Source organism: Pan troglodytes, chromosome 11, assembly GCF_028858775.2.
Source record: "Pan troglodytes isolate AG18354 chromosome 11, NHGRI_mPanTro3-v2.0_pri, whole genome shotgun sequence".
NCBI classification, from domain to species: Eukaryota; Metazoa; Chordata; class Mammalia; order Primates; family Hominidae; genus Pan; species Pan troglodytes.
This window is the reverse complement of record NC_072409.2, coordinates 34,404,620-34,430,446: the sequence shown is the minus strand read 5'-3', so window position 1 is coordinate 34,430,446 and position 25,827 is coordinate 34,404,620. Positions and strand designations below refer to the sequence as shown.

Sequence of the window (25,827 nt, the reverse complement as noted above, 5' to 3'; positions counted from 1 at the left end):
ATTCATTTCTTTCATAAGCAGTCTGTGGGTTTCCATCTGTTTCCTGGACACAGATAACCTTACTTCCTGCCACACATGATAAGTCTACTCATCAGAGTTCAACCAGTATTCCTTTGTCATTGCAAATCACTTCTACCAACTGCAGCATTCTCAATCAGGACTGCAATTCAAAGACTGGTAACAGTCCCACAGGAAATATCCATCGTTTGGCAGGCCCACTTTGAATCCAAAGCTTTTGAATTGTGCATTGTCCAGTGTATTTTAAAAGTGTTTTCATAATTATATAAAAGTATGTTTATAAAATGTCTTCCTTCAACTTTTATACTGAGATATACTAGTTTATTAGTAATGAAAACTGGTTTATTCAAATAATATACTGGATTACTATTTCTAAAATATATATTAACTCATATTGATTGCAACAACACTGTGATTGTTATTCACTATTTACAGAGGAGGAAATCAAGATCTGGAGAGTTTATTTTTAAAATCTTATTGAGAATTTTCTGGGCGTTAGACAAGAAAGGCATGAAAGATATAGCTATGATAAAATCGACATGGATTCTGTACTCATGGGTCTTAAATCCAGTAAAGGAAACAGGATTTAAATATGTTATACTACTAACTATAACAAATGCTATGAAGAAAAGGGTGCAATCATAAATTATAACAGTATGGTATAATTTAGATTGTAAGGTGAGGAAAGCCTTCTCTGAGGAAGGGATTTTGAAGCTGAAATCACAAGGATGATTGGGAGTTACCCGGGCAAAAAGTAAAAGAAGGCTAAGCATCACTTTAGAAAGGTTTTAGGTGGGAGAGAGGCTAACCCATTCCAACAATGGATAAAGAGGGGAAAGTGACATGTGGCAAACCTAGGCAGGAAAACAGGGAACATATACGGGGTCATGTTAAAGTACTACCTGACTTGTCCAATGTCACACAAATAGAAAGTGGCCTTGCTGAGACTAAGTTTCTTAATTTCTATTCTGCTGTTTTTTCCACTTTGCTACTACACTGTCTTTTTACAAATGAGTGAACAAAGATACTCTCCTATTTTGAATTCATATTTTCAGATGACGGCCTTTAAAAAGCAACAATACGGTAGTGATTTATCAAAATTGATTGTTGGCTAAATTAATATCTTAATAGTGGGTTGTTTATATTCATTACATTAATTAGAATTTTAGCTATACTAAGATTTATTAGAGAGACACAGAGTGTGGCCCGCTCCCCCAGGGCCCTCCAGGCCCTTCGGCCGCGGGCCGGCGGGTGAGCTGGGGGTCCCCAGGACAGGCCGCACCCTCTGTCCTGCAGACACCTGAGGCCTCCGCTGTGGCTGCCCACTGGCCGGACCCAGGTCTTGAGGACCCAGGTCTTGAAGCTGCGGCGAACCTCTCTTCCCCACCCCACCTCGGTGACTGATGGCGGCAGCGGCTTGTCCCTGCCGGGACCCCACCCAACGCCGGGTCTCCCAGCCCAAGCCTGCCGGGACGCAGCATCTTTGGGTGGCGGCGGGAGTGGTGGGCCCGGAAGCATGGCGGCCACCCAAACGCCAGGCGATGGAAGCCATTAGGGCGTGGCGGAACCGGAAGGCGGCCTAGGGACGCACGCAGGCTCGGCTGTCTCTTTAGGCCACGGAGCCGCGTAGATCCGGAGCCCCGGGCGACTGATCTGTCCCCATTGGGCGAGACCTACCTAGACAAAGGCCTTAACGTACCGACAAAGGCCTTAAGGGGCCTGGGAGGTGAGCGAAGTCCTGAAAAACGGGTGGAAGGTTAGGGGCCATAGGGCGGCTGGTCTTCCTTCTACCAGATCTTGCTGTTGGGAGAAATGGTAGAATGACAGGCCACTTTTGGCCCGTTGGAAATGCCCACCACCCTTTGGGAAGATTTACTGGCCATTTATGGAAGGCCTGTGTATATAATATGAAAAACCTGCCCTCAACTCCACCCCAGCCTGTTAATATAAAACATTTGTCACATCTAGCCCTTCTAGATGGAAAGAGGTTCCTGACGTATGATAAAGTAGAGTTAGAAAGTCACACATCTTGTAAATTCTCATTTGTTTAAAGGAAGTCATACAAAATAAATGTCTTCTGGAGATGACTTTTGGAAATGGAGTTATTAGACGGCCTCTGGAAGCGATACATCCATGTTTGTTCAGTGGGTTAGATGACATGGAGCTGGAAGACCTGAGAAGGAAGAGAAGAAGGTTCTATGACAGACTGGTCATATTTAGAAGACACTTTCGTATTCTATCCATAGTTTTGTATGCATTTTATTCCTCACTACTGTATATATAGTTGACAATGCTAAGCTTTTTTGAAATGTCTGTTTTTTTAGATGTTCTGAAGTGCCTGATATATGTTAAAATTAAAGGTAATAAAAACACATTTTGTAAGTATCTTTTTGTTACAATTCATAGAAAATGTTGCTTTGGTGGGGATTGGCCAAATCACCTGTTGAGTAATACTCATTGTGTTTGTGCGCTGGTTCAGGGGAGGAGGGAAGAGGGGGAAGTGCAGAGAGCTCTATGCCACCCTGCCTACAGCGGGGCAAGATGAATCATCTATTTCTGTGCATTTTGTTTTACTTATCTGTGTATGTAGTGTACATAAAGGACAAATGAGCCCTAATTTACAACATCTAGTCTTTCTAGATGCTAAGGAGGTTGCCAGTGTCTGACAAAAGTAGAGTTAGTAAACTAATATATTTTGTACATTTTGTTTTACAAGTCCTGGGAAAGATTGTCCTCTGAAAATTTGAGCATTCTTGCCCACTGGGTTGTTGGAGATAGGAAGGGTTCTAGGCCAGAACGTTCATATTTGGAAGATTCTTTCAAATTATAACTGTTGTTACATGTTTGCAGTTTATTCAAGAGTGGACAAATTAACTCCTTACTTGAAACATCTAATCTATCTAGATGTTTAGAAGTGCCTGATGAATGTTAAATATAGAGGTAGTAAAATACCATTTTGTAAATATCTTTTTGCTGAAATTCACAGGAAATACTGTCTTTTGGAAATTGAATTGTGAAGCCACCTTTGTGAGAAGTATAGTGCTGTCTATACTTGTTCAATGGTTTAGAGGAGGTAGGAGGGAAGAAATTGCAAAAGGTAATACGCTAGTATGTTCATAGTTGGACGTTTTCAGACACCATTTTTCTGTATCTTTTGTGCATTTTGTTTTGCTCTGTATATAGTGTATATAATGGACAGGTGAGTCCTAATTTTGCAGCATCTAGTCTAGTCTCTAGATGTTAAAGAGGTTGCCAGTGTATGACAAAGTATTTAGTAAAATTAGTATATTTTGTATGCTTTTGTGTTGAAATTCATAGGAAAACTTGTCTTCTGTGAATGACTTTTGCATAGGAATTTGTTCAACCATCCCTAAGCATTACACGTGCCCGTATTTGTCCACTGTATTAAAGTCAGAGAGAGAAGGAAGTGAGGAGGGAATGATTGAAGGCCAAAATATTCACATTTAGAAGATACCTCAGTTGATAACCATTGTTCCATGTGTGCAATTTTATTTAACAGTGCTGTGTACGTGGTGGACAAGTTATATGAAATATCTAGTTTTTCTAGATATTTGGAAGTGCTTGATGTATTTAAAAGCAGTAGTAGAATAACACTTTTTGTAAACAGCTTTTAAAAACTGATGGGAAATGCTGTTTGGAAGTGGAATTGTTGAGCTACCTGGGAGATGAGAGTGAAGAAATAGCAAAAGGTATTTTGCCATTGTTTATTAGAAAATTTCAGCTTAATCCATTGCCTATATGTTACATGCATTTCATTTAACTTCGCTATACTGTATATATTGTGTATATACTGGACAAATGAGTCCCGATTTTATAATATCTAGTCTCTAGATATTAAAGAGGTTGCCAATGTGTGACAGAAGTAGAGTTAGTAAACTAACACATTTTGTACACTTTGTTAAAATTCATAGAAAGACTGTCTTCTGAAAAGGACTTTTGGAAGTGAAATGATAACATCAGCTCTAAGTGACACATGTACCTATATCCACCAGGTTGGTGGTGGAGAGGAGTTGGAAGGAATGAAGGATTCTAGACCAGAATGCTCCTATTTAGAAGACACTTTCAGATGTAACCACTGTTACATGTGTGTAGTTTATTCAACACTACTGTGTCCATAGTGGATAAACTTAAGTCCTTATTTGAAACATAAGTCTTTCTAGATGTTTAGAGATGCCCAAAATATGTTAAAAGCAGAGGCAGTAAATATAGTAGAGGTAGAAACATAGTCTTTCTAGATGTTTAGAAGTGCACAAAGTATGTTAAAAGTAGAGGTAGTAAATAACACATTTTGTAGCTATCCTTTTGATATGAAATATTGTCTTTTGGAAATTGATCAATTCTCTGAGCAGTACACATTATTATATTTGTGCTGGTTCATAGGAAAGGAGGAGCACAAAGTGCAAAGGGCTTTCTACCAGTGTGTTTATGATGATGCCCATTGACCATTGTCCCTTATGTCTGCATTTTCATTTACTGTGCTGTGTATATAGCGTATATAAGTGGACAAAAGAGTCCTAATTTACATCTAGTCGATGTTAAAGGGTTGCCAGTGTATGACAAAAGTAGAGTTAGTAAACTAATACATTGAGTACACTTTGTGTTAAAATTCATAGGGAAGACGTCTTAAAAACACAGAAGTGAAATTGTTAAAATCCCCCTTAAGCATTACAGATGGCTTAAAGCTGTCTCTGGGGTTGGTAGAGGTCGGAAAGGGAAGGGTTCTGGGCCAGAATGTTCCTATTTAGAAGACACTCAAATTAGAGTCTGTGTTATGTATATGCGCCATTTATTCAGTGCTATTGTGTATATAAAGGAAAACTTTAGTCCAATTTGAAACATCTAGTCTTTTTAGGTGTTTGAAAGTGCACAACATCGATTAAAAGTAAAGGGCTAAAGTAACACCCCTCTCAGTATTTGTTTTCATTACTTCCTAGGAGTGGTTGCATTTCGGAATGGAATTTTTAAACTTGATGCTTAGGAGCATATGCTGACTATTCATTGGGTGGCGATGGGTTAGGGAGGAGCAAGTGTGCAGGGAGAAGGGTTCTGAGCCCATGAGTTAGATTAGTTCAGATGGTCTGACCATTGTTCTATATGTGTATTTTAATTAATATTGTATATTAAAGGATAAACAACTCCTAATGCTCAAAGTATGTTAAAACTAGATGTAGTAAAACAATCCCTTTATAAATGTCCTTTTGTTAGTTTTTAGGAAGGTCCGTCTTCTGGGAGTGACCTTTATTAGGTCCCTAGGAGCTAGACGTCCTATACTTAGCCACTGGGGATGGTGGAAAAGGGAGAAGAGGAAGGGTGAAGGGAAGGGCTCTTTGCTAGTATCTCCATATCTAGAAGATGGTTTTAGATGATAACCACAGGTCTATATGAGCATTTTTAGTAAATTCCCTGTGTTTATTGTGGACAAATTCATTATTTTGCAATATCTAAACTTTATGGATGTCTGGAGTGACAATATATGATAAAAACTAGAGCTAGTGAATTAGCCAATTTGTAAATACCTTTGTTATAATTGATAGAAAAGATGCGTCTTGGACATGGAATTATTTAACCACCTCTGAGCAGTATATGTCAGGACTTGTTCGTTAGGTTGGCAGCAGAGGGGCAGAAGGAATTATATAGGAGAGATGTGTGCAGATGTGTCCATATTTACATTTTGACGATAGCCATTGATGTATGTGCATCTCTTTTGGCTGTACTATAGGAATACATTAAGTAATTTAATGGAAATATACCTTGCTAATATTTCAGTGCTATAGATCTGCTAATGAATTATCTTAGAAACATTATACTTAGTGTATTCTGTTGCTGTATGTTTCATTTTAAGTTGAGCATTAAGGGAATGCAGTATTTAAATCGGAACTCTGCCAATGCTTTTATCTAGAGGCGTGTTGCCATTTTCATCTTCTATGAAATTTTTGTCCCAAGAAAGGCAGGATTACATTTTTTTTAACAGATTGAGTTGGTATAGTGTATTCTTAGTTATCAAAATACTCATATAGCTTTGGGATTTTGAATTGGTAAATATTCATGATGTGTGAAAAAGCAGGATACATACTGTACGATCTCAGTCCCATAAAATTGGATGTTGTGCCTACACACCCACAGGACCTGGAAGAACATGTCAAACTATAAACTGCTTGTGATTGTGAATGACTTTGTTCTTTGCTTCTTGTGTTTTTCAGTTTCCTATGTTGCACATATTAACTTTTTTAAGATAAAGATTTTTTTAAAACCCGTAAAAAAATTATTGAATGCCTCCAATGTCCCAAGCTTTCAGCTGGTTTATTTTCCTATATATTAATTGCATCTAATCATACTTCCCACCAATTTCTACTTTCTAAATCAAGAAATTGAAGTTCTGAAAGCTTCAGTACCTTTCCCAAAAATCATACAAATAGAAAATACTGGAGCCACAATTTGAAAATAGTACCATCTAACTCCAAAGTCAATTCTTACTGTATTTTATCACGCCATCTTTTCAGCACCATAAAAAATTAACTCAGCCTTAGTTTAGTAATATTTCTTTGTAGTGCTTTCTTCATCAGAGAGAAAAATGAGGTGCCAACAGATAATTATACATGTGTGGAGATGACTAGATGTTGCTATGAAATCAAATGAAACCATCAACAAAGAGGCTCATTACACCTTTATCATATTTGTTAACTGAAAACATGTTTGTTGTTTCTGTTTTGGTTTGGGGGAGGACTTAGGTAGATAGGGATGATACACTGGCAACTAAGCTTATTTTTACTGTCAAATTAATCATCCTGGGTAGAATGGTTACTTGAATAGCTTGTGTCATTATTACTCTAAAGAAAAGTTGCCACTGGGCTAGAATGGCTCATAAATTTATTGTATCAACTGGTGTGAAATATTGAGGCATTAATTTAACTATGGCTAAAGTAATAGCTATAATTTTAAGTGAGTTGATATAAAGTTTTGCAACTTAAAACTTGTTCAAACAGGCCCAATAATATTGATATCAGTTAAAATATTTTCTTAAAATCATTGTGCATTTTATAAAGAACTTATTTTATACCAGATTATTAAAAGCCATCCTAAACCATTGTTACACACCACAAATTTGATTTATCAACAGCACTGGTTGCATTTACTAAAAGGTAATCCCTACAAGGGTAAGAAGTTTTGTCTATTTAATTTCACCATTCCATCCCCAGCACTCAGAACAATATATTACACATATTAGCATTAAATAAATATTTTTAAATTAATGAATTAATGTGTCTCCAAACCAAATAGTTAATTTCTTTGGGGACTATTTTCTTTACCTGTTAAAAGGGAAGGCTGAGAGAGGCTCTAAGAGGTCATTATCAACTGCTTCTGGCAATTTTCTGACAACCACAAGGGGAATCAGTCTTAAAATGCAGATTCTCTATAGATTACAGAGTGGAGAGAAGAAAGAAGTCTTTCTACCAGTCAGTTGCAAAGCTTCTTATATCTCTCTGCTTTTGGTAATGGAGATTTTAAAATAATAGTAAAAGCACTTACGATTAAGTTTATTTGAGATAAAATTCCTCTACTTGCTGTTAAAATCATTCAGATTTCCATCTTTTCTATTTTGGTGTAGATTTGAGGCTGTATTGCACTTGTTCTAGTATTGCACTTGTTAGCACTATTACTGTATTACATTTGTTAATACAAATTTCAAAGACATAGCTTTTGGGCACTTGAAGAATAGAAAAATTTTTAATGGGCAAAGAGGAATGAGGCATGGTTTTTTCCCTAGAGAGGCATACAAATATGAGAGGGAACAAAATAAATATCTAAATACAAATTATCTAAAGGGGAATACATATTTACTATGAACATATGTATGGATGTGATGCCTAGTAATTCCATTTGTGTTCTATTCCTCCTCTTTGGTTTATTTTACTGTTGTTGACAGTATTTAATAAGTCAAATCCACATCTTAATTGAGCCTGTAGATATTTTAGAGAGAAAAATATTTTATTAGCATCATACATAACAGTATCCATTTGAACTCTGCTGTGTTTAGTTTTTTGGTTTTGTTTTGTTTTGTTTTGTTTTTTGAGACAGAGTCTTGCTCTGTCACCCAGGCTGGAGTACAGTGGCGTGATCTCAGCTCACTACAAGCTCCACCTCCCGGGTTCACGTCATTCTCCTGCCTCAGCCTCCTGAGTAGCTGGGACTGTAGGTGCCCACCATCATGCCCGACACCCGGCTAATTTCTTTGTATTTTTAGTAGAGACGGGGTTTCACAGTGTTAGCCAGGATGGTCTCGATCTCCTGACCTCGTGATCCACCTGCCTCGGCCTCCCAAAGTGCTGGGATTACAGGCGTGAGCCACTGCACCCGGCCTGTGTTTAGTTTTTTTTCCCTTTCTTCTATCCATCATAATTTTCTTCTGCTCATACCAGTTATGGTGGGTTGAATAGTGTCTTCCAAAACTTGATGTCTACCCAGAATCTCAGAACACAACCTTGTTTGGAAATAGGGTCTTTCCAGGTGTGATCAAGGTGTGGATCTGGATAAGAGCATACTACATTTAGGTGGGCTGTATATCTAATTGGAGTATTCTTATTCGAGACAAAAAGGGATACACAGAGAGGAAGAGGCAGAGGAACTCTCTGGAGGCAGAGATTGGAGCAGTGCATCTACAAGCAAAGGAATGCCAGGCGCTGGTAGAGGCAAGAAAAAATTCTCCTTCCTCTAGATCCTTTGGAGAGAGTGTGACCCTGCTGGCACCTTGGTTTTGTACTTTTGGCCTCCAGAACTATAGAGAATATATTTCTGTGGTTTTAAGCCACCACGTTTGCAGTAATTTGTTACAGCAGCCCTAGAAAAATCAACACAACCACGAGTCTGTTTTGTTATATGTTACAATTTGGTTTTAGCTGTGCTTTGGAAGAGGGGCTGTGTAAAATAGCAACTACTAGTGAGAAATGATGATCTATAGAAAGTGTAACAGTTGTCAGAAACAAGGGGATTGGCTAAGGTGACCAACAAACAGCAGGTTGGACTGTAGTGTATCTAAACCTGGAGACATACCTTCATTCCTTCCTTCCCATCATCAATGTCTGAAAATGAGAACCCCCCAAAAGATGCAAATCTCTGCTCATCAAGTGGAGGGGGATTCAAACTATCATAGGCTGTTTTTTTAAGTGACAGTCCCTGAAAACCCGGGAAGTTAAAGGCCTATGAGTTACCTAAGAGCACAGAGAAAAATAATATGATGAAGTTGACTCAGAAGAAGAATAGTGAACATGCTACCCTCAAAAAGAGAATATACTTCATTAGATACCTTATATCTTATTGCCAAACTTCCACAGAAAATTTAGAATAATTGGTATATATTGTCTCTACTAAAATTTTAATAAATAATGTAAATTAAATAGACCACACTTTGTCATCATAATTAAATAAAAATAGTAATAGTTTCTTAAATCCAATTTTTAAAAATAAATAATGAGAACTAATGGAAAAAAGAAAATTAGGATCAGAGGAATAATAAAAATTAGAATAGTACAAAGCAAAAATTCAGTATTCCTGAAGCTCTAAATGTTTTCAATGTTAAAAAAGAAAGCATGAACATATATAACTAAAAATGTAAAAAAGGAAAACAAATCAAATTGTTTAAAAAGCAGAATATAGTTCTTTAAAAGATAACAGTGGTCATTAAAATGTTTGAATAAAAATGAAACCATAGATCAAGACCTCATTTGGGAAAAAAATTAAGATAATTCTAGCTTGCCTAATCAACAACAGCAATGCAACAGTATAAAATACAAATACCTAAATTTAGAAAATAGAGCAACCTAAAACCACAAACATATATATACATCAAAGCTGTTAAATATTTTTCTAATTTTTTACCTAACAAAGTTATTGTTAATATTTTCTTTAATGAAAATTATCATCAGTGAGCCTTCCAATTCATGTGCCTCTGCAGTCTCTAATAAGCCATAGTGTTCAACCAAAGGAGACACTAGTGAGGAGAGAGGAGAGAGAAGAAGAGTGGGGAGGAGAGAAGTGGGAAGAGAGAAGGCAGCAACTGTCTTGATTACTCAGAACCTGGATGCTAGGGCAGAATTTTACCTCTGCCTTCAGACATCTTCCCTTGGAATGAATGTGGTTGGTGTTGTGCATCAGAATAGACAAGATGCCACTGGACAAACCCATGTACCAGAGTTCAGGCCTCAGAGCATTTAGGGTATTCCCTCACCCTGGTCTATCACTCTCATCAATTATAGCATGGCCTACTTCTCCCCGTCCCTTCTGTTGCAAGGTTGTAACATCAGAAGTTGGAGTATGGGAAATGGGACAAATTAGAAGTGAGATTTTAGGAGGTATCTATCTGTCATTGGCTTCTTTCCACTTATGGTTTATTCAGAAAAATGTAGACCTAATTAAGACAGATTCAACTTTTTAACTTACTTAAGTATACCAGATTTAACTAAAATATACCAAGAAAAAAATTTCATTTGGTTAAATGATACTATGACTTGTGAACCAATGTTTATTCACACATATGCTTCCTCTTTCCCTGACTCCACATTTAGGCCTTTGGTGTAACAGGTGACTTCCTATTGTACACTGAACATTTTTTCTATTATGTTAGGAGATTCTGGGTCCTCTTTAGGTCTTTTGTTTTATCAGCAGTCATCCTATTTAAATTGAGCACACAGGTCTTGGCCTACATTTTTGGGCTGTGACTTCAATGGCAATGTAATTTTCAGTGTCTTTGCAGTGCGACGGTGGTTGGCTCAGTTAATTTGGTACCTCTGGGGCTTCCACTGGTCCTTTCTGGTACTGTCCAGTAAGGAGGAGATTCTTGTGTTGCCCCAGATTTGGGGAAGAGAATCTCAAGGCCACAGGAGTAAGGAGTACCCCAGAGGCCAGCCTCTATTGTGGCAGAGTCTCTATGGCCAGTGCGCTATGGCTTCCCCCATCTCCCTCAGTGGGGGAGGCAGTCTTGGCCCTGGGATGAAGAAACTAAAAGATAAGTCTGCTTTCCTGTCTGCTTATTGTGGAAAAACCCCCTGGCCAGTGCCACTAGGCTGCTGGGTGTCTTTGGGTGACAGAAGGGTCTTAGTCCCAGCAGGGAAGGAGAGAACTTTCCCTGGACAATTATTTTCAGCAGAGCTTCCAATGGATTTACCCTTGAAGGCACTGCCTGTTCTACTGGTGTTGTCTGTGGCATACAGTCAGTCTGGGTGAGGAATGAGCCAGCTAGACCATCCTCTGTTGCTAGGTTGGGGGTTGGAAACACCAGACCTGAGTTGTCTTATTTTGTTGGGTGGGAGTTGCCCTGTGGCTATGTTGTCCCTCCAATCCTGGGTTCCCTAACAAGTTCTCCTTCCTCTCTGTGCCTTTCAGAGTTCTATTTCAATCACCCCTTGCATAATTTCCAGGTTTGTAGCTATACTTGGAGGGAAAAAGCAGGAAGGAATTCTCTGTCCATTTAGGCTTTTGAAACCAATACCTCCAGATCCCTCAAGAGAAAAGATCCACAAAGGGTGTGACATTCCTAGTTTAATTTAAAAAACAACTAAACTAAACTAAGGATCAAATTGTAAACACAGAAAAATATGAGAGGATGGTTGTTGAGCTACTGGTTTTTTTTACCTAAGAAGTTTTTGACAATGAGAATCTTTCTGGGTTGTGAGTGGAAGACAAGGAGATGGCACTGCTGGAAGTCTCCAAGATGGAGTCTTAAACCTGCTGCAAGTTAGCATTTAAGGTGGTTGATAGGGTTTGGCTGTGTTCCCACTCAAATCTCATTGCAAATTGTAATCCCCATGTGTCAAGAGAGGAACTTGGTGGGAGGTGATTTGATCATGAGGGGATTTCCCCTCGCTCTTCTCATGATAGCAAGTGAGTTCTCGTGAGATCTGATGGTTTTATAAGTGGCAATTTCCCCTGGTTTCTCTCTCTCTCCTGGCACCATGTAAGATATGCCTTGCTTCCCCTTGGCCTTCTGCCATAATTGTGGTTCCTGAGGCCTCTCTGGCCATGTGGAATTGTGAGTCAATTAGACTTCTTTTGTTTATAAATTACCCAGCCTCAAGTAGTATCTTTATAGCAGTGTGAAAACAGACTAATACGGTGGTGGGGTGGGAATTCTCTAAGACAGAGTCCTGAACCTGCTCCAACTTAGCATTAAGAAGGAAGGTGGCAGGAGACTCACAAGATGCTAGACCCAATAATAGAAGAGATCTATTAAATCCCTCTTCAAAATAGCAATAAGGACAATACATGTGGGACCCCCAGAAGCCATAACAGGAGTTTCAGATGCCACCATATTACAGGCACAGTAGAGATGATTGCCTGAGACTTCACATGCCTGAAGTGCCTGAAGCAACACTACTAATTTCCCATGACCCCAGGGAAGGCCCACACCTTCCCTAGGTCTCTAAGAGAGATGAAGAAGTTAACTGGGGATAGAGAGCCATAGGCTCTAAAGTGGTTTCCCAGATGCAGAGTGGACAACCCAGCTGCAGGCAGATGTAAAGATGGACACCAGCAAATGCTATATGAAGGGATGATAATGGCCAAAGGCCAGTCAGGACGCTTTTCAGTGGATGCCAGCATATGTTCATTATTACCTTCTCTTGATATCCTGATGCCATGTATATCCACCTCTCCCTTCCCCTGATAGTCCCTCAATATTAAGATGCAATTATAAGAAGTAAAGAGGAAGAAAAATCAATTTGCTTAAATAACACCAAAGACTCTAAAAACAAACCCAGATTTACTAATTGTACCTAGAATTGTCCAAATTAAGTTTATCTACCATCAGGTGAAATATTAGATTAAAATACAGACTACATTTAAATTTAGTTATAGGCATGACACCTAATCCTCTTCTTTTGATATCTAAAGTCTATGAGCTTCCTAGCTGAGGGTGGTGGCTCACATCTAGATCGGGATACTGAGGCAAGAGCAGTGAGCTTTGACCGTGCCACTGCAGTCTGGCCTGGGTAATAAAGCAAGACCCCTTCCCTAACAAAACAAAACAAAAAAATGCACAAATTTATGGACTTCCTAATTTTATTACAATAAAATTTATACAGAGTAAAAATAAATTAGCTGGACAAAAACACATATATTTGTATATGTTATAGTCTTTCCCAGCTATAAATTGTGTGATATATAGAAAGTAACTCGGAGTCACTATATATTCTCTAACAACACATATTCGTATGATTTTACCCCTTTTCCCATGTGTGATGGTAACACATAACGTTCTATAAGCACTTTCCCTTGCACAGAATAACACCTGTTCTCTTTTCCTCACTTTCCAAGGTGAGATACAAACAAAACTTTAAGAAATCTGTACACAGTAGTTTTCTTAAATTGAAAAACAAAATGGAAATACCCTAAACATTTAAATATAGAGGAATAATCCAGTAAATTATAATATATTGTGAATTATTTTCAGTTACCAAAAGTCAGAAGGGGAAAGGAGAGCATTAGAAAAAATAACTAATGCATGTTGGACTTCATACCTAGGTGATGGGTTGATAGGTGCAGCAAACCACCATGGCACACATTTACCTATGTAACAAACCTGCACATCCCCACATGTACCCCGGAACTTAAAATTAAAATTAATTTTAACAAAGTCAGAATTTTAAAAAAACATTTTACAAAGTGAGTAAAATCTTTAGGATTCATATGTTACTGAATGTGAAAGATATAATATGCTCCTGAACAGATACTGTTCAGTCTGAAGATATTTATACCTTGATCATCTGGGTCCAGTACATTTGTTTTTTTGTTTTTTTGTTTTTTTGTTTTTTAATTATACTTTAAGTTTTAGGGTACATGTGCACATTGTGCAGGTTAGTTACATATGTATACATGTGCCATGCTGGTGCTCCGCACCCACTAACTCGTCATCTAGCATTAGGTATATCTCCCAATGCTCTCCGTCCCCCCTCCCCCCACCCCACAACAGTCCCCAGAGTGTGATGTTCCCCTTCCTGTGTCCATGTGATCTCATTGTTCAATTCCCACCTATGAGTGAGAATATGTGGTGTTTGGTTTTTTGTTCTTGCGATAGTTTACTGAGAAGGATGATTTCCAATTTCACTCATGTCCCTACAAAGGACATGAACTCATCATTTTTATGGCTGCATAGTATTCCATGGTGTATATGTGCCACATTTTCTTAATCCAGTCTATCATTGTTGGACATTTGGGTTGGTTCCCAGTCTTTGCTATTGTGAATAGTGCTGCAATAAACATACATGTGCATGTGTCTTTATAGCAGCATGATTTATAGTCCTTTGGGTATATACCCAGTAATGGGATGGCTGGGTCAAATGGTATTTCTAGTTCTAGATCCCTGAGGAATTGCCACACTGACTTCCACAATGATTGAACTAGTTTACAGTCCCACCAACAGTGTAAAAGTGTTCCTATTTCACCACATCCTCTCCAGCACCTGTTGTTTCCTGACTTTTTAATGATTGCCATTCTAACTGGTGTGAGATGGTATCTCATTGTGGTTTTGATTTGCATTTCTCTGATGGCCAGTGATGATGAGCATTTTTTCATGTGTTTTTTGGCTGCATAAATGTCTTCTCAATTCAAGATGGAATAAAGACTTAAACGTTAGACCTAAAACCATAAAAACCCTAGAAGAAAACCTAGGCATTACCATTCAGGACATAGGCATGGGCAAGGACTTCATGTCCAAAACACCAAAAGCAATGGCAACAAAAGCCAAAATTGACAAATGGGATCTAATTAAACTAAAGAGCTTCTGCACAGCAAAAGAAACTACCATCAGAGTGAACAGGCAACCTACAAAATGGGAGAAAATTTTCGCAACCTACTCATCTGACAAAGGGCTAATATCCAGAATCTACAATGAACTCAAACAAATTTACAAGAAAAAAACAAACAACCCCATCAAAAAGTGGGCAAAGGATATGAACAGACACTTCTCAAAAGAAGACATTTATGCTGCCAAAAACACATTTGTTTTTCATCTGTACATAAGTTGGCTGTTCTCTGCAGGCTTCCCTGAAATTATAAGTCAGAATGAATCAAACCATCCCCCTTCGTGCTTCATCTATATTCTGCACTTAAGTTTCATTAGCACATATGGCATTGTCTTATTTCTAATTGTGCCATGTCTTACTTATCTTTGTGTTACTAACCACTAGCATTGAGATGATCACACATTAGTACTCAGTCCATGTTTGTGGAATACATAAAAAAGGGACAGAGCCCTGACTTTAGATGACATACTCAAAACAAGTTCCTTGGTTAACTGAAAAGCTTACATCTTAACTGGGAATTGTCAAGACTGATAAACACTAAAAAAGAAGAGACTAAGGAAAAGGAAAAGCAACATCGATTTCATAAATCACACACAAATTTACTGAACATTCATATAATGAAAGCTTCAGAAAATGACACAAGCTCTGAACACAAATTTGAAGGAGGATATCTTTCCTTCTTGGATCCTGTCAAGAGGTCAATTGATCAATTAAAGAGCTGCCACTCCGGCAATTTGTCTTAAAAGTAGATTGTTCTTATCAGCAAGTTGTTCGATTAGCATAAAAGTCACAAGACTACATTTCATGTGAATTATTTTTTTCTATGTTAATTGTCTAGAGGGGAGGAAATTAGCCAAAAGGAAGAAAAAATGATGTGAGAAGACAGATTACCAATGAATCATTATAATTTAAAATGTTGTGTATCCTGCTACTGACCAAGAATACAAATATGCAAATATCAATCCAACTTTCATTAATATTTTACCTCAAAAATATAATTGTAAGCTATACCCTGACTAATATGTCAAACCTAATCTGGGAGTCAGTTCTAATTTTCAATATGAAGAAATTTTAGCTGTTTTAAACTCTATTTATGGTAGTTGCTAGTTTAAATTTCTGCTAATAATATAACTCCACTATGCTTGTGAAATCTTTGTTGGGTCTTTCTGTATCTGTCATGGGTCTGACTAAAGAACTCCCTGAAATTCATGTATTAGGTGAGACTGAGGAACATTGACAAAGCAATAAGGGTTGACATCCTCCACCCTACAAATCTATCATGGAAATTAATGATCTGCTCCATTTTAACTAACCAATGGTGCAAAGCAGCCATCTTCTAGGGCTTTCAGGAAGAATCTTGAAATCTGAAGCAATAACCTGAGACATTTAAAGCTACAATTTATTTCAGCTTCACTTTATACCCTTCCACTCTGCCTGCTAAGTTACACTTTCAAATAACCTCAGAAGAATGAGACTCAGCAACGTCTGTGTTTGAACACAAGTTTAGCCTCTGGACAAATGTCCTGTTGGAATCTCACTAAATGTTTTAAGTTTTCAACTTATCAAGTCTAAATTCCATTGACTCTTAGGTTCCTGCTGCCTACATAAACGTGACTGGCCATTTTCTAATCCAATGTTTCTCAGTAGGAGGAATAGCACCTTCTAGAGGGCATTTTAGGAATCTGTGGGTGCATTCTTTTTTGGTTGTTGCAGTTACTAAAAATGTGACTAGTATTTAGAGAGTGGGAATCAGAGATGCCAGATGTCCTGTAATGTATAGGACAGCTACCCCAAACGAAGACATCTGTCACATCCTATGGGACTTGAAAGTATTCCTGGAAGATCAGTGGATCTCAAACTTTAACCTATATCAGAATCACCTGGAGGTATTGTTCAGCACCAATTTCTGGTCCTCACCCCAGTTTCAGAGTCAGTGGGCTCAGGACAGAGCCAGATAATATGCATATCTAGCTAGTTCCCAGATGATGCTGATGCTGCTGATCCAGGGGACCATACTTTGAAAACTGTAACTCTAGATAGATAGTTACGTAGGTAGAAAATCTGTTTATAGTTATCTGAACCTGATAAACTAGTTTCATTTTATGTGTAAAGACATATTTTGCAAAGGCCTTTTCTGAATCTATTGAGATAATCATGTGGTTTTTGTCGTTGGTTCTGTTTATATGCTAGATTACGTTTATCGATTTGCATTTGTTGAACCAGGCTTGCATCCCAGGGATGAAGCCTACTTGATCATGGTGGATAAGCTTTTTGATGTGCTGCTGGATTCGGTTTGCCAGTATTTTATTGAGGATTTTTGCATCGATGTTCATCAGGGATATTGGTCTAAAATTCTCTTTTTTTGTTGTGTCTCTGCCAGGCTTTGGTATCAGGATGATGCTGGCCTCATAAAATGAGTTAGGGAGGATTCCCTCTTTTTCTATTGATTGGAATAGTTTCAGAAGGAATGGTACCAGCTCCTCCTTGTACCTCTGGTAGAATTTTGCTGTGAATCTGTCTGGTCCTGGACTTTTTTTGTTGGTAAGCTATTAATTATTGCCTCAATTTCAGATCCTGTTATTGGTCTATTCAGAGATTCAGCTTCTTCCTGGTTTAGTATTGGGAGGGTGTATGTGTTGAGGAATTTATCCATTTCTTCTAGATTTTCTAGTTTATTTGCATAGAGGTATTTATAATAGTCTCTGATGGTAGTTTTTATTTCTGTGGGATCAGTGGTGATATCCCCTTTATCATTTTTTATTGCATCTATTTGATTCTTCTCTCACACCTGTTAGAATGGCGATCATTAAAAAGTCAGGGAACAACAGGTGCTGGAGAGGATGTGGAGAAACAGGAACCCTTTTACACTGTTGGTGGGACAGTAAACTAGTTCAACCATTGTGGAAGACAGTGTGGTGATTCTTCAAGGATCTAGAACTAGAAATACCATTTGACCCAGCCATCCCATTACTGGGTATATACCCAAAGGATTATAAATCATGCTGCTATAAAGACACATGAACACGTATGTTTATTGCGGCACTATTCACAATAGCAAAGACTTGGAACCAACGCAAATGTCCGTCAGTGAAAGACTGGATTAAGAAAATGTGGCACATTTACACCATGGAATACTATGCAGCCATAAAAAAGGATGAGTTCATGTCCTTTGTAGGGACATGGATGAAACTGGAAACCACCATTCTCAGCAAACTATCACAAGGACAAAAAGCACACACCGCGTGTTCTCACTCATAGGTGGGAATTGAACAGTGAGAACACATGGACACAGGAAGGGGAACATCACACACCGGGGCCTGTTGTGGGGTTGGGGGAGAGGGGAGGGATAGCATTAGGAGATATGCCTAATGTTAAATGACAAGTTAATGGGTGCAGCACACCAACATGGCACATGTATACATATGTAACAAACCTGCACATTGTGCACATGTACCCTAAAACTTAAAGTATAATAAAAAAAAAGAAACTTAGAACCAAATATTATTTAGTAGAGATGTGAAAATCAGAGATCTCTCTGTATTTTACTAACGTTAGTTATTTCATAATATTCTATTATTATCCTGCTACGGCACAGGTGTAAAAACTATTTATTTTGTGTGTACCAGTGTGTTTTCAATCTTTTCCTGGTGTTTTCAGAGATTGATCACACAACTTCTTTGTATTCTCTTTATTACTGTTTACTCTTTTAATCCACCCTCTATTCCCCATGGAATGTCAAAAAATATGGTTTTTAAGACCCTTATAAGTATTAGAGACCCATAGAAGGGCATATTGTTTCTATCACTACCCTTTCCCATGTAATAAAAAAGAATTATTTGATGCTACATCTAAAAATAGGGCTCACTTTATTTCCAATTATTTTGTAGTCCCTTGTTGTATCCACTTCCCCATTTATTGGCATATTAACATAATTCCATTAAGGTTATTTCTCTTTTCCCTACCGTATACAAGTAATTCTGACCTGTGCTTAATTGATTCATCACTATTTTTCTTATGTTAATGTATACTTTTATCTCTTCTCTATTTTCCTGTACTCCTATAAAATGATTTCTGATCACTTCATGTCTAATAAATCAAAACATCCATTTTAAGAAAGTGCAATTATCTGACCACTTCAATATGTTCTTCTGTGGAAACAACACTGAATACTTGCCTATTGAAATATGCACATATATGGTATTTTACTTTCTTGGGCACTAGAAATATTTGTTATAAAAGGGGATATTGTCCTTGATAAAACTGAGAGCTACTGATCTAGTTCAATTCCTCAGCTATTTTCTTGTAGAAATGGAGGCTTAGAGTGAAAAAGTTATTTGCCTGAGAACACATAGCTATTTAGAGAAATTGACTTCTAAAATCTGAGTTTGCCAATTTCAAACCCAATGATCCTACAACTAGAAAAAAAATAATGTATGTAGTTCTTTTTGTCGTTTCCTTATTTCAACATAGAAGGCAAGAAGTCAAGTAGAGAGATTTAGGTAATTTCTGATCATGAATTATAAAATCAAGTGAATTTTTTCAGGACTTCACATATAATTTTATATAGAAAATTTCATTTATTGGTTTTCTCCATCTAAAATCTATAAATCCACAGGTTCTTGTTTGAGCAAAAAAATTTGTGCTGTAGATGATGCCTTTTTCATTATAGCATACCTTTGCTCTGCCTTCAAATGCTAAGAAATTGGTTCAGGCAGCATTTTGAAAGGGATACATTTCCCGGGAAATGGCACAGAATTGGAGGCAATCACCTTCAAATGACAGAAATGAGTGGTGAGCTCAGAAAAGCTGAGAACTTAATCAGTACTGCATCAGACTAAGCACAATGAAGTAGCAGATTATTAGATAGCAGCCTTCAAAAGTGCAATACTTACAATGCAGGTGGAGCATGGGTACTTTGAAAACTTGGCTCAGAATTTATTAAGCACTTCAATTGCACACATTGTATATTGCTGAGAGTTGGTCAAAAGTTTACTACCACAAGACACATTAATTGAATGTCTTTGTATGTGACCTGAAAAAAAATGAATAATTTTTTGCAATATATATATTTTAAATTCATTACCTTAGCCTTTCCCAGAATCAATGCCACTACATTGATTTCATTGCTGTTATTGCTGTTGTTATTGTTTTATGGTTATAGTTTTTTTTTTTTTTTTGGTTGTTGTTTTATGTTGCTCTCAGCAATAAGGTCATTATAAGAAAGAGCAGTATGAAATTAGTGCAGGAAAGCCTTTAATTATTTTAAGGAATCACAGAATTTTGTTTTTTCTCTCTGATCACAAGAAGTGTGTAACACATGTAATCTCTGCTTTCATCTTTTCTGCCAGAAAACTCAGAGCCCAATTTGGAATACAACTATAGAAAATATCTGGGCCATTGTTTATTTTATTATAATTTTATCAAATTAATTATTTGTGTAAACTACCTCAAACCCTTCATTGAATGATGTGAAGCATAAACAAATAGATTTGAATAAATTGTATCATGTTTCACCCACATCCAACCAATTTGATCTCAAATATGTGACACTTTAGTTTCCCTTTTAAGCGTTTGAGTTTCCTTGAACCTGAGAAACAGATGTGTTCTTAGAAAGAGCAAACACTTGACAGTCTTTTCTAGAAGTGTTTTTAAAAGATAACTAGGGAAGAAATATTAAGTAAAAGGAGAGATTTTTATATCCGATGAAAGAACATTCTAGAATAAAATTTTAATAAGTTAACAAAGGTATCTTAGCACTTATGTTGTCTCCGGAAAAGGAATTATAAGATGAGCCAGTTGAGGATGCAGCCTATCTGTATCCAAGCAAGGAAAAGGAGAGGTAAAGATATAATGATATCCTGGAATTAGCAAGCTTAGAAGTGAACTAGCTAATCAATGCACTTAGTTCTCATGATCTTGGCTCTGAAACTTTATATATCTTTCAAGGAAAGTAATGTGTTCCGTGAAAGAAAGTAAGAGGATAGTTAGCCAAGGAATTTCTGTAGAAACAATATGTTAACTGAGATTCAAAGGATAAAAAAAAAGCCAGTAAGATGAAGAGGTGGGATGAGGAGAACATTACAGAGAAAACCGTAATAACAGAGGTCTCAAGGTAGAGAAGAATTTGATGTATTTGAATAACAGAAAAGATGAGGGTGGTAGAAGTATAATGAGCAAGACTACAAGAAGTAGATTAAGTTGAAAACCTGGACACAGGGAAGGTTTAAATAGGGCAGTGGTATAATCTAGTTTGCATATTTAAAATAATACTTTGGCTTCCATGTATAAAGTGTGTGTGTTGATAAGGTGAAGGTGGGCAAGAGAAGGCAGAGACAGGAGACTGGTACAGTAAGTCCAAGAAAGAGAGGATGATGCCTTAGTCTAAGGTGGCATTTGAAAAGGTGATGATGTGGAGCAGATTCTGGATGCATTCTGAAGGTAGAATTGACATGTCAATAGGACAGAATTTATATCAGTTAAAGTAAAAGGTCTAAAAATGATTCTTAGATTTTTAGTATCAATATAAGGGTGGATTGGGTTAATCTGATAGACAGATTGAGACAATTGTGGGAATAGGATAGAAAAGGTGATAGGTTTTATTTGTTGCATATTAATTTTGACAATCCTGTAAGACATCTAACAGATGTCAAGTAGTAGAATAAACAAGCCAGAGGCTTGGATCTGAAAGAAAGGTATGTAGTCTAGAGTCATGGCATATATATAATTTTTAAGTCATAGGAAGAAGAAAATTCAGGACAAACTTCCTTACTTCTCTGTGTCTTCTCTTTCTATCCCTTCATTCCCAGGAGCAAGCCAAAGAAAAAAAAATAAAGAAATTTGTGCTCCATCAGTTCCTGGGGCTGTGATTGAGTGGATGATAATTCCATATCACTCAGCTATCAGTTATACTAATTTTGTTGATTCAATGGAAGATTTGTTTGATACCTAGGTTGTAACCTTGTAACAAATTTATATCATGGAGGGGTTATTATTTTTTGTTATATTACATTTTTTTGCATTTCATTTTGTATTCATTTAAGCAGGGAAAATACCAGGAACCCATAATTCAAATTTTCCCATCATTGCCACCATTGTCTTTGGGCCACCAAAATCCATGTGTCAGGAGTCGGGGAAAGTAGTCAAAATAATATAATGGAAATCCATAGAAAATAGATGTATATACAGTTTTTAATATTTACTATGTGTGTTCACCTAAGCTTTTCCTCCAGCAAATATTGGGGCAGAGGTAGCTAACATGTCTCAATATCCCAGGCATCATATAGCCTGGAAAGAGGGTTAAGTCTTTAAAGAGCTCACTCTGTATTGTAAGTGTACTCTGTATTGTGTAATATACTCTGTATTGTAAGTGTATTATGTAGTGTACTCTGCATTGTGTACTCTGTATTGTGTAGTGTACTCTGTGTTGTGTAGTGTACTCTGTATTTTGTAGTGTACTCTGTATTGTAAGTGTACTCTGTATTGTGTAGTGTATTCTGTATTGTGTAGTATACTCTGTATTGTGTAGTGTACTCGGTATTGTAAGTGTACTTGATATTGTAGGTGTACTCTGTATTGTAAGTGTACTCTGTATTGTGTAGTGTACTCTGTATTGTAGGTGTACTCTCTATTGTAAGTGTACTCTGTATTGTGTAGTGTACTCTGTATTGTGTAGTGTGCTCGTTATTATAAGTATACTTGATATTGTAGGTGTATTCTATTGTGTAGCATACTTCGTATAGTGTAGTGTACTCTGTATTGTAAGTGTACTCTAGTGAAAGTGTACTCTGTATTGTGTAGTGTACTCTGTATTATAAGTGTACTCTTTATTGTGCAATGTACTGTGTATTGTAAGTGTAATTTGTATCATGTAGTGTACTTGGTATTGTAAGTGTACTCTGTATTGTGTAGTGTAGTCTGTATTGTAAGTGTACTCTGTATTGTAAGTGTACTCTGTACTGTATAGTGTCCTCTGTATTGTAAGTGTACTCTGTATTGTGTAGTGTACTCTGTATTGTAAGTGTACTCTGTATTGTGTAGTGTACTCTGTATTGTAAGTGTACTCTGTATTGTAGGTGTACTCTGTATTGTGTAGTGTATCTGTATTGTAAGTGTACTCTGTATTATAAGTGTACTCTTTATTGTGCAATGTACTCTGTATTGTAAGTGTACTCTGTGTAGTGTACTCGGTATTATAAGCGTACTCTGTATTGTGTAGTATACTCTGTATTGTGTAGTGTACTCTGTATTGTAAGTGTTCTCTGTATTGTGTAGTGTACTCTGTATTGTAAGTGTACTCTGTATTGTAAGTGTACTCTGTATTGTATAGTGTACTCTGTATTGTAAGTGTACTCTGTATTGTGTAGTGTACTCTGTATTATAAGCATACTCTGTGTTGTAAGTGTACTCTGTATTGTGTAGTGTACTCTGTATTGTAAGTGTACTCTGTATTGTAAGTGTACTCTGTATTGTGTAGTGTAATCTGTATTGTAAGTGTACTCTGTATTGTAAGTGTACTCTGTATTGTAAGTGTACTCTGTATTGTGTAGTGTAATCTGTATTGTAAGTGTACTCTGTATTGTGTAGTGTACTGTAAGTGTACTCTGTATTGTAAGTGTAATTTTATTGTACTCTGTATTGTGTAGTATATTGTGCTTTAACTTTTAGAACAGCATACGTTGTGGTTTTTCATATATGTGTGTGTATACTTACATCTGTTTTAGCGATACATTTTGTGTATTTATATATATATTAGAGGCATAATCTGTAGACTTTTTATAAAATAAAATATTTTATACAATTAAACAGATTTCTCAATTATATCTAGAGTCATTACAAACTGAAATCCATAACCATTTTACAGCCACCTTAGAAGGATAGAGCACAAAGTGCTTTTAATCTTTTCCCAAGAGATCAAGAGTTTCATTCACATCTTCAAAAAATATTAAGTAATAATTTACATGAAATTAATTATTCAGGAAAAAATAGAACCATTTTTAGAAAATTGAGAGAGATCATAAAATGCTGATCTATAAAGAGGTCCCTGTACAATTATGTTTAGTACATCACCTGACCATGTGGTTAAAGTGGTCTTTTAATAAAGATGCAAAACAGGAATCCAGGCTAGTTCTAGGATAATGGCTAAGTGTTCAGTGGGGATGGATGTTAAGTACTCTGGTTTATTGCATTCTGTTTATTGCATTTTGAATACCTTAAAATGACAATTTAATGTAGCTTAAATTATAAGAAATGTATGTTCTGCCAGCTATTTTTTAGTGAAAACCTGTGAGATATGACTAGAGATCAGAGGCTAAGCCTTTATTACATTTATGGAAATAAGAATGAATTTCTAAAAATGAAAGGGCAACTCCCAGTTATGGAGAGTTTTATGTTTGTTTTTAACAGACTTTCTACTTCTAAGCCATTACTCCCATGAAAGAGTTCCCTACTGTAGAGCAGACCCTCAGGGCAGAAAATTTTAATCATAAACCTAAAAAAACATTGATTTGTTGACATTTTTGAAGGCATAAATATAGTCTTCATATGACCTTAACCAGGATGAAGAAACCTTGGTCAATCATGAAATTCTGACTGACTGGAGGGTAAAATCCTTCAGTGGAGTACCAGTCAAAAAAAAAAATTCATAGGATGAGGTGATTTTACATTTGTTTTTTAAAAATAGAAATCTAAAATATTGTATTTTCTGGCTCTAAAAAGTAAGAACAAGAAAAATAAAATCTATTAGCTCTCATTGCTATTGGATGATTCAACGAAAATAATGGTTTATTACTGTTATTGATATTTATGGGAAGAAAGAGAAAGAAACAGTGGTAGTAAAAGAAAGATAAATAAAATAAGAGGGTGAAGGTAAATACAGAGGAGAGGACCAACCAGGAAGCAGGGAAGAGAGAAAGAAGGAACCATGTGCTTAAAAACACAAAACACAGTCGGGCGTGGTGGCTCATGCCTGTAATCCCAGCTCTTTGGGAGGCTGAGGCAGGAGGATCACGAGGTCAGGAGTTCAAGACCAGCCTAGCCAACATAATGAAACCCTATCTCTACTAAAAATACAGAAAAAAAAAAATTAGCAGGGCATGGTGGCAGGCACCTGTAATCCTAGCTACTCAGGAGGCTGAGGCAGGAAAATCGCTTGAACCTAGGAGGCGGAGATTGCAGTGAGCGAGATTGCGCCACTGCACACCAGCCTGGGAGACAGTGCGAGACTCCGTCTCAAAAGAAAACACACAAAACATTATCAGTGAGGAGTAGGTTTTTCTGAAGATAACAGAAAAAGCCAAAATAACAGTAGCTTAAATGAAATAAATCTTTATTTATCCTCCATATAAAATTTCAAGCCACAAGGACACCGCCAGCATGACGGCCCCACAATTGGCAAAGCTGACTCATTCTGTCATGTTGCCCAGCCCAAAGTAATATGATGCTGAATTCTCGAAGATGGCTGCACATTTGCTCATCAATCAAGTCCATATTCTAACCAATCTTTGGGAGTAAAGGATAAAGAAAAGCATGCCTTGTTCCAATAGTCAAATTTCCCTGAAGTTGCACACTTAATCACATGTCCAAACCTAGGTGTAAAGGATGCCAATAAATGTTAACATTATCTCAAGTTAAAATTTGGAGTTTCTGTTGCTAAGTAAAAAGTGAAATATGGACATTTCTATATATAATTTGTACTCCTTGTCACCAAAACCCATCATTTATTCCTTTTTTCTGGAAACATAAAAATTAGTTATTTGTTATAGTTATAACAAAGTAATATTTCCCAATTCCTCTAAACAGTCAGAATTTTTCTGTTTGTATGTTTAATCATTAGATAACATTTTAGTAGTCAATTTTAATTTTCCCATGGAAGTTTGAAGTTTTCCTTAGATACAGAAAAGAATTTCTGGAGATTTTAAAATTTACTTTGAGATTACAAAAGGATTTCAGCCAATTAACTATGTCTGCTCATATCCTTAGTATTGTCTTCCTTCCACAA

At 36.9% G+C, this 25,827-nt stretch overlaps 1 long non-coding RNA gene across 4 annotated transcripts in view; it reads left to right on the top strand.

Moving 5' to 3' along the window:
- Positions 1–1,588: 1,588 nt before the first annotated feature.
- Positions 1,589–25,827, top strand: part of LOC129135973 (uncharacterized) — an 84,316-nt gene continuing 60,077 nt past the window's right edge. Inside the window, exons 1-2 of one of the 4 annotated variants that reach the window (XR_010148607.1) lie at positions 1,627–1,744; positions 2,072–2,390. This is a non-coding gene — a long non-coding RNA (uncharacterized LOC129135973). Of the gene's footprint in view, positions 1,745–2,071; positions 2,391–2,850; positions 3,116–25,827 lie in introns of those variants that run through there. The other 3 variants (XR_010148606.1, XR_008537163.2, XR_008537162.2) reach the window with 3 other exon arrangements.